Source organism: Pteropus medius, unplaced genomic scaffold (genome assembly GCF_902729225.1).
Source record: "Pteropus medius unplaced genomic scaffold, Ma_sr-lr_union100, whole genome shotgun sequence".
Lineage (NCBI taxonomy): Eukaryota > Metazoa > Chordata > Mammalia > Chiroptera > Pteropodidae > Pteropus > Pteropus medius.
The window spans coordinates 7,738,773-7,748,028 of NW_024352787.1; positions in this window are offsets into that span (position 1 = coordinate 7,738,773).

Genomic DNA, 9,256 nt, shown 5'->3' on the forward strand with positions numbered 1-9,256 from the left:
TTCTGACTATATTCCTGTGGTGTTTAATTTTGGGCATCTAAGTTTACACAGTTTCCTTTCTGACTCTAGCCCTGACTTCTCTTTTCTTAGAGCATTTACTTTAGAAAACTTGTAATTGTAAATTCTTCCTCTCCCCTTTGCGATATATATCTTTTTAAAAGCATCTTGCCAGGTTTACAATCTAGGAATATTCTTCTCAAGGACGTGGGAGCCATCCTTTTGAAATAAAATCAAGGAAGATAATTCCCTTATCTTAGAAATCAGGTGGGAGCCTAACTACTGTGGGTACCTTGCTCCAGGTTATAAAACTAAGGCCTGTCATGAAAGGAGAAGAAAGTTTACTTTTCCTTTGGGTAAAGCTACTTAGGAAATACAGATGGCCTGTGGTCTCCTCACCTCACACCCTAATCCCTTTCATCTTTGTCTCAGAGGAAATGAGTGGCCAAACTTGGTCTGTGCTCTCTCCTTCATCACTGGCAATATCAGAATTAAATCAATTTCTGTTTGCTCATTTTGTCCAGTGATATTTTTCTTTAACAGTGGTCAACGCATTTTGTTAATGTTTCTTTCAGAATTTCTTAAATTTCACCATATTTAATTTGCCTATCTTTTAGATATTGTTCTATGTGCTCCTTTTTTCTTCTTTTCGATGAAGAAGGTATTCTCCTCTACTAAAAGAGTTCCATCTTTCTATTTGTGATCTGATTCCCATCCCTTCTCACTTTTTCTTAGGGACATTGTTTCTTCAGTCACCCATCCTCTTTCCTGAAATATTGATGGCACTATTAGGTAATTAGTCAAGCATGAATGACAGGATCTCTGTAACCATAGAAATCTCCCTTGAAGACCTTCCTTAAGGACCTCCCAGAAACACCTTCCTTTTAGGTTTATAAATTACCCCAAATCGTAGAGCACAAAAGGCCATAAAAAGCTGCTAGCTTAACCAGCCACAAACCCATTTGCGGAAAGTACTACCCCAACGTGTCCACAGCCTCAGCCTAATTATATTATCATTATAATATCTTGACTATGCCTGGAAATTCATGAATCTAATTATAAGATACTGATTTCTAGGTAAGCACATGCGCAGTAGGCAAAGTATTATATAGCAGCCAACTGTCAGTCAAGGTGACCTCACATATAGATTATCTAGGCCCTCCCATCACCGCCCAAATATAAACAGAGCTTCCCACTTCTGAGTTGTTATAGCTCTTTTTGCTGAAAACCCGCTCCTACCTTGGGGCGCACGCTGTCTTATCTCTTCACCTCCCAAATTCCACAGGGCTGCAGCCTTCCTTAGTGCGGCCTGTCTTCTAAAATGTACTTTCAATAAATCTTACTTTTTCTAAATCTCGTTGACTTGTAATTCTTTGCTGTGTTGGCGAGGAAGAACTGACAACACACAAAAACACAGCACTGTCCTCCCCCATGTCACTGGGGCGACTCCAGATTTCACATCACCCCATCAGTAACAGCACTATATATATGAGAATTTCACAAATAGCCTATAAATGTGCCTTAGTGTCTTCTATTTTTAAAATAAAATCCTCTCTTGACTGTCACTATTGTCCCTTTCCTTGGGTTACCATTCACAGGACAAACTTCTCAAGAGTTGTCCACACAGTAAAACCATTTATTGACCTCCTGCTCAATCCTCAATCCACATATTACTAGCTTCTGTTTTCATTTGTCCACTAAAATGGCTGTTGTCAAGATCATCACAGAACTTCTTCATGCCAAATCCAACAGTCACTAGTCAGGTGACAGTTAGGTAAATTTTCCATCCAAAAGTCAAGGTTCTTCTCTACTTTAAATTCTACCTTAGTGATCACATTAATTTTCATGGCTTCAAATATTTCATATCTGTAGTCCAACACTCTATTATGAGCTCATATATCCTCCTATTAATCAAAGAGTTCTATTTAGATGTCTGACAAATGTCTTAAATATAAGATACTCAGAATTAAACTTTTTATGTCTACCTGAAATACCTTCTACAAACATTTATCTCCCAAATTTATTTCTTTCCAAGAATGATAATCCAATTTCCATAGTTTTTCAAGCTGGAAGCTTGAGATTTATTCTGAATCATTCTCACACCATACTCATGCTTGTCCCTCAATCTAATCTATGAAACCTGTTAATTAATATCTTCAAAATATGTTTTAAATTATCTCCATCTCTATCATTACATTCTAGTGTAAGCCATTATTTCTGACCTATTTTCCCAATTGCTACTTTCTAATCAATTTAATCAATTTCCACATAGTGATCACATATTTTAAATCATAAATTCGATTATTATATTTCTCTGCCTTTAATCTTTCAATTGTTCTCCCTTGTACTTAGAATGAATTAGACACTCCTATTGAGGCCTATTGAGTACATCCTTCCCCCCACCTCCAAAAGACTAGAAATTATTTCTCCAATCTCTCTCTCTTTTTTTTTTTTCATTTCTCTGTATCAGCCTTACTGTCCTTTTAGTTCCTATACTCACCCTCAGGGCCTTTGCACATGTTCTTACTTAGATTGCTCTTCTTCACTCTCGTTTTCACTGTATCATTAGAAGCCATATATCCTTAGACAGCCTAAGAGGTTGTCTTACTGGTTATATCCAGACTAATTCTCCCTATATTTAATACCATAAAAAACCGTTTATTTTCTTTATACTCTGTATCATGATTTATAATTATCTCTTTTCTTTTATTTTAGCATCTGCTTGCCCCCTGTCTTTTTTATAAATCTGAATTGCCATGAGGCTTGGGACTATGTCTGCTTTCTTAAATAGGGTATCTTTCACACCTACCATTCTGCCCAAAACATTGGAGAGGCTCAAAACATATACTGGTTAAATGGATATTCCTGTCAGAAATCCATCTCTGACTCTGTGTGGACAAATTTTGCGTATATGTAAATAACCTAAATTGACTCTCATTAAGAGGGCACAAACATTAATTCAGAATGTTTCTGCTAGTTCTTTGATTTTTTAAATCAGAAGTCACTATAGAGTAAGAAAAGCCTTTTTCTAAAGTGCCTTCTGCTTTTTGTGTTCTTTAAAAATTGTGCCTAATCAAGTTCTATTAAGAGTATATTTTATAAAACTACCCTGACTGAATGCAAGTGGGCAAAGAATGGGCTGAATTTGGCTGTTGTTCTATACTAATAAGATTGTAAATACATACTTGAGATCACATAGGATGCACATTCACAGCTACAGCTCTTAGATGCTGCTCTGTGGCACTACTGAGATTATAAACAATGAAGAGACCAGAATTGAAGCCTCCCCAGAAAGAAACAGAAAACTTTAAATCTACTTGATCAGCACAACTCTTGGAAAGGATTCCTTTGGAGAAAGCAGATGCTCAGGAACACAAATTAGCTACCAGAAACAATTTATTGTAAGACACATGTATAAGTACATTTATATACATATAGATGTACCAACAAACATAAACCCCATAAATATCTGAGTTACATCTAAATATCAATTTTATTAAGTACTCAGTATTGTGATATTCTGTGATTGAGCTACCAGCTTTATAAGAATGATTATTATTATTACTTTTTTTTAGGATGAATTGTTCTTTTATCTTGCATGTGGCTGAAATGCAGAGTTTCTGTGATTTCTCACACAAAAAAAATGAGTTCTAAGCAACAATAGATAACATGTTCAGTTAAAAAATCAAGTGTAATTGTTTTGACTCAAAATTTTATCCCCGTTTTTGGTTGTATGTCCTGGTGAACATATATGAGCTAAAGGTAAGAAAGTTGTATGCAGCTGGTTTTATGTTTGCTTCTCAATATGTGTTACCTTCAAATTAGTTTTTCAATACTCATATGGTCTGCAATGAATCCTATACTCTCAGAATAATTAAATGTCCTATTCTGCTTAAAACTTTTCTTAAACGCTAAGTCTGAATTAGGCACTCATTTCTCTGTGTTCCATAATGATTTGGGCTTATATACATCATTGTTATGGTTAGTCTTTCATTTATTTTATACAATTCAAAAGAAAGAATATCTTTTACTTATAGGTTTCTACTGCACAAAGCAGATGACAAATTTTTTAAATTTAACGATGGATAAATAATAGTTCTAATGAGAAGATTTTTACTTTTAAAAACTCATATGCAGGGGAGTGACATCAGAAGCATGGCAATGTGAGAAGTCCTCTTGATCTCTCCCCTTGAAGTTACAACAAGTTAAAAAGCTATAATTCAACAAAGAATTGCCTGCTAAACAAACACTTCTGAGAGATCCGCACATCAAAACATCTTAGGGTGGGTGAATCAGAACCAATGAGAGGAAGGAAGGGAGAAGAGCAGAGAAAGGTGATGCAGATGAAGCCCAGAGCTCACTGCAGGTCTCAGGAGAGGGGAAGAATCAGAATGCAAGTGAGCTCTTGGTAGCCCTGAGCATTCCTGTCTGACAGATCAGCATGTAATGTGGCTGAACCCAGTAATTGGGACAGAGACTGAATATCGAAGTGAGATAGCTGTGTTTTAGCAGCTGTCATTGCCAGACAGAAAACAAAGTCACAGAACTTGGCCACCTCCTTTTACTCTCCTAGAGCTTGCTTTCCCTCACTCTCTCAGAGCTAGCAGCAGGTCTTAGAAGAAACTGTAGCAGTGAATATCTGGTTTCAGAGCAGAACATCTATAGCCCTGAAAACTGGAGAGATAGCTCCTAAGCAGCAGATGCACACTGCAACTAATCCCAGTGACAGGGGTGGAGATACAGAGGTGAGGCAGCTAAGGTCAGGCAGTTACCATTATTGGGAAGAGAACAAAGCCACAAATACACCAGCAGCCTCTCTTAGCCCACCCTGCCCCACCCATCAAGGCTGATCTCAGAGGGTGTACCTGGAATGCCTCGGGTAGTTCAACTCTGTATTTGGTTGCTGTGGCAACATTGGAATTTCATGAGCTCGCTCACAAAATTTTCTCATGGGGGTGGTACCCTAAGACAGAGGTGACCTGGCCGCAAAGGATAGGCCCACCTCTCCAAAGAATACAAGGCATTTTCTACCACCCAGCAGAGATCCAAGAAGCTGGAGCAGTATAAGAGAAAATAAAACACTTGTGCTTTAGTGCCATCTACTGGAAAACAGAAAACTTGTTCCTATCAACCTTCTAAAGTGGTATAACTCTTAAAAAAAGCAAATTCTCATAAATGTTTAATCAGAGAAATAATCCCTCATATACCATGAACAATCAAGGTAACAAGGTAGCTCAGACCGAAAATGAAAAATCTCCAGAAGATAAACTTAAAGACATGAAAATATGCCATTTAAATGACAGAGAATTTAAGATTATAGTTATGAAAAAATTCAATAAGACACAAGAAAACTCAGACAGTTTAATTGACTCAGAAATAAAATCAACAAACAAAAGGAATACTTTACCAAAAAAATGGGAACTTTAAAAAAGAACCAAATAGAAATACTGGAGCTGAAGAACTCAATAAAAGTTGAAGAATGAAATAGAAAGTTTAGGAAATAGAGTTAACCAGATGGAGGAAAGAATCAATGATATAGAAGATAGAAATCTGGAAATGATGCAGATGGAAGAAGAGAGAGACATGAGAGTAAAAAAAGAAAAAGAAAAAAACTCTACAAAAACTATCTCACTCCATCAGAAAAAATAATATAAAAATAATGGGTATACCAGAAAGAGAAGAGAGGGAGAAGGCTACAGAGAGCCTATTCAAAGAAGTAGTCAATGAGAACTTCCCGAGTCAATGGAAAGAACTGGATTCTCAAATCCAAGAAACAAACAAAGCACCTAATTATCTCAATCCAAAAAGCTCCCCCACAAGGTACATTATATTAAAACTGTCAAAAAAAAAAAAATGACAAAGAAAGAATTCTTAAGGCAGCCTGGGAAAAGAATACAGTAACCTGTAAATAAAATCCCATGAGATTATTGTTGGATTTATCAGCAGAAACTCTAAAAGCTAAGAAGAAGTGGAGTCAAATATTCAAATTATTGAAAGAGAAATTACCAGCCAAGAATAATATATCCAGCAAAGTTAACCTTTAGATTTAAAAAGAAAGACCTTTTCAGACATACAGAAGCTGAGAGAATTTTCCACCACAGGCCTGCATTATAGGAAATACTGAAAGGGGTTATTCTACCTGAAACAATGGTAAAAGGACGCGAAATGATGAGTAAGATGACTAACAGGCAAAAAGAAGCAGGAAGCTGCAATCTTTATCCAGAATAAGTCAATATACACTTAAATATAACATAAAAGTTAAAGAAAGTAAAACATAAAAAAAAGGTGACAATAGCTACTGGAACTTGGAAATAAACTCACAGTGTAAATTATAGGGATAATTTGCTACAACAAAAACATAAAAGGGAGGGGGTGAAAATCTGAATTTGCACAGGAGAAATGAAATAAGATGCATGGGAAAGACAAAGAACTGCTGTATATATGAAACTTTTTAACATAAACTTAATAGTAACCAAACAAGAAAAATCTGGAACTGAGACACATAACATTAAAAAAAAAGAGGAAACAGGGAAAAATCATAGAATGCCATCAAACTAAAGTTACAAACAGAAACAAAAAGGCAAAGAAACAAAGGAGACACTGAGCTACCAGAAAACAGAAGATAAAACTTCTATAGGAAAACTTCATATATCAATAATTACCTTAAATGTAAATGGACTGAACTCACTGATAAAAAGGCACAGAGTAGCAGATTGAATCAAAAACCATTGGCTGCCTTAAAAAGACACATCTTAGCTGCAAGGACAAATATATAGAGACTCAAAATGAAAGGGTAGAAAACAATTCTCCAAGCAATTGGCATCCAGAGAAGTGGGTATAGCTGCACTTATATCCGAAGAAACAGACTTTGAGATAAAAAGGTAACAACAGACAAAGATGAACATTTCATAATGATAAAGGGAACGATGCATCAAAAAGGTATACACTTATCAATATATATGCTCCCAATCAGGGAGAACCAAAATATATAAAGCAACTACTAACAGACTAAAGGGTGAAAGAGACAAAAGTACAATTATAGTCAGGCACTTAAATACCCCAATTGTCAGCTCTGGGTAGGCCATCCAAACAAAAAATCAATAAGGAAATATCAACATCAAATGTCACATTAGATCAAATGGACATAATCAACATTTATAGAGCCTTTCATCCTCAAACACCAGAAAATACATTCTTCTCTAGTGCACATGGAACATTCTCAATGATAGGACCATATGTTGGGATATAAAACTAGACTCAGCAAATTTAAGAAGATTAAAATGATACCAAGCATATTCTTCAACCACATGCTTTGAAACTGACATCAACTGAAAAATAAAAGTGGCAAAACACACAAATATGTGGAAATTAAACGACAGGCTACTAAAGAATGACTGGGTCAAAGGAAATAGAAAGATAAATCGAAAGATACGTACAAACAAATGAGAATGAAAATACAACATATCGAAATTTTGGATACAGCAAAAGTGGTTATAAGAGGAAAGTTTACATCATCACAGGCCAATCCCAAGAAAAAGAAAAATCCCAAATAAACAACCTCACATTACATCTTCAAGAATAGAAAAAGAAGAACAAATGCAGTGCAAAGACAGCAGAAGGAAGGAAATAACAAAAATTAGAGCAGAACTAAAAGAAATAGAGAACAAAAATACAATAGAAAAATTTAATGCAACAAAGAGCTGGTTCTTTAAAAAGATTAATTAAATTGACAAACCCTTGACTAGACTTATTAAGGAAAAAAGAGCAAAAATACAAATAAACAAAAACAAAAATGAAAGAGAATTTACAACAGATACCATAGAAACACAAAAGATCATACAAAAATGCTACAAAAGATTATATGCCACCAAATTTAATAACCTAGAAGAAATAGACAAGTTCTTAGAAATACACAACCTTCCTAGACTGAATCATGAACTCGAAAATCTAAATAGACTGACCAACAGTAAGGAAATTGAAACAATCATAAAAAAACTCTCAAAAATAAAAGTCTAGGACCAGATGGCTTCACTAGTGAATTCTACCAAACATTCAAAAAATTAATACTTGTCCTTCTCAAACTCTTCCAAAAAATTTAAGAAAAGGCAATACATTTTAACTCATTTTATGAAGACAATATTACCCTGATACCAAAACCTGATAAGGATAAAAAAAAAGAAAATCACAGACCAATATCTTGGATGAATACAGATGCAAAAATCCTAAGCAGAATACTAGCAAAACAAAAAACAAACAAACAAAAGAACAATACAACTAAAAAGATTATACATCATGATCAAGTGGGGTTCATTCCAAGGATGTAAGGATGGTTCAACATATGCAACTGATCAATGTGATACACCACAAAAACAAAATAAAGGATAAAAATTATGTGATCATATCAATAGATGCAGAAAAAGCATTTGACAAATACAGCATCCATTTATAATTAAAATACTTAGTAAAATGGGTATAGAAGGAATGTACCTCAATGTAATAACAGCCATATATGACAAAGCCTCAGCTAATATCACACTCGATGATAAAAAAAATGAAAGCTTTTCCTATAAGATCAGGAAAAAGACAAGGATGCCCCCTCTCACCACTTTTATTCAACATAGTATTGGAAGTCCTATCCAGAGCAATCAGGCAAGTGAAAGAAATAAAAGACATCCAAATCAAGAATGAAGAAGTCAAACTGTTACTTTTGCAGATGACATGATTCTTTATATAGAAAACCCTAAAGACTCTGCCAGAAACAATTAGAAACAATAAACAAATACAGTAAAGTTGCAGGATACAAAGTTAGCATACAAAAATTCATTGCATTCCTATATACTAACAGTGAAATTTCAGAAACAGAAACAGAAAAAAAAGAAAAACAATTCCTTTTGCAATTGCAACAACAACAACAACAAAAATATCTAGGAATAAACCTAATGAAAAATGTGAAGGACCTATATATGGAAAACTACAAGATATTATTAAAAGAAATTGAAAAAGACACAAAGAAATAGATATTCCATGTTTATGAATTAGAAGAATCAACATACCTAAAATGGTCATATTACTCAAAGTAATACATAGATTTAATGCAAATTCCAACAAGTTCCCAATGGCACTCTTTAAAGAAAAAGAACTAGAAATTATAATTGCCAAAGCAATCCTGAGAAAAAAGAACAAAGTCAGAAGCAAAACACTCCCTGACTTCAAATTGTACTACAAAGCAAAAATAATCAAAATAGCATGATATTGGCAG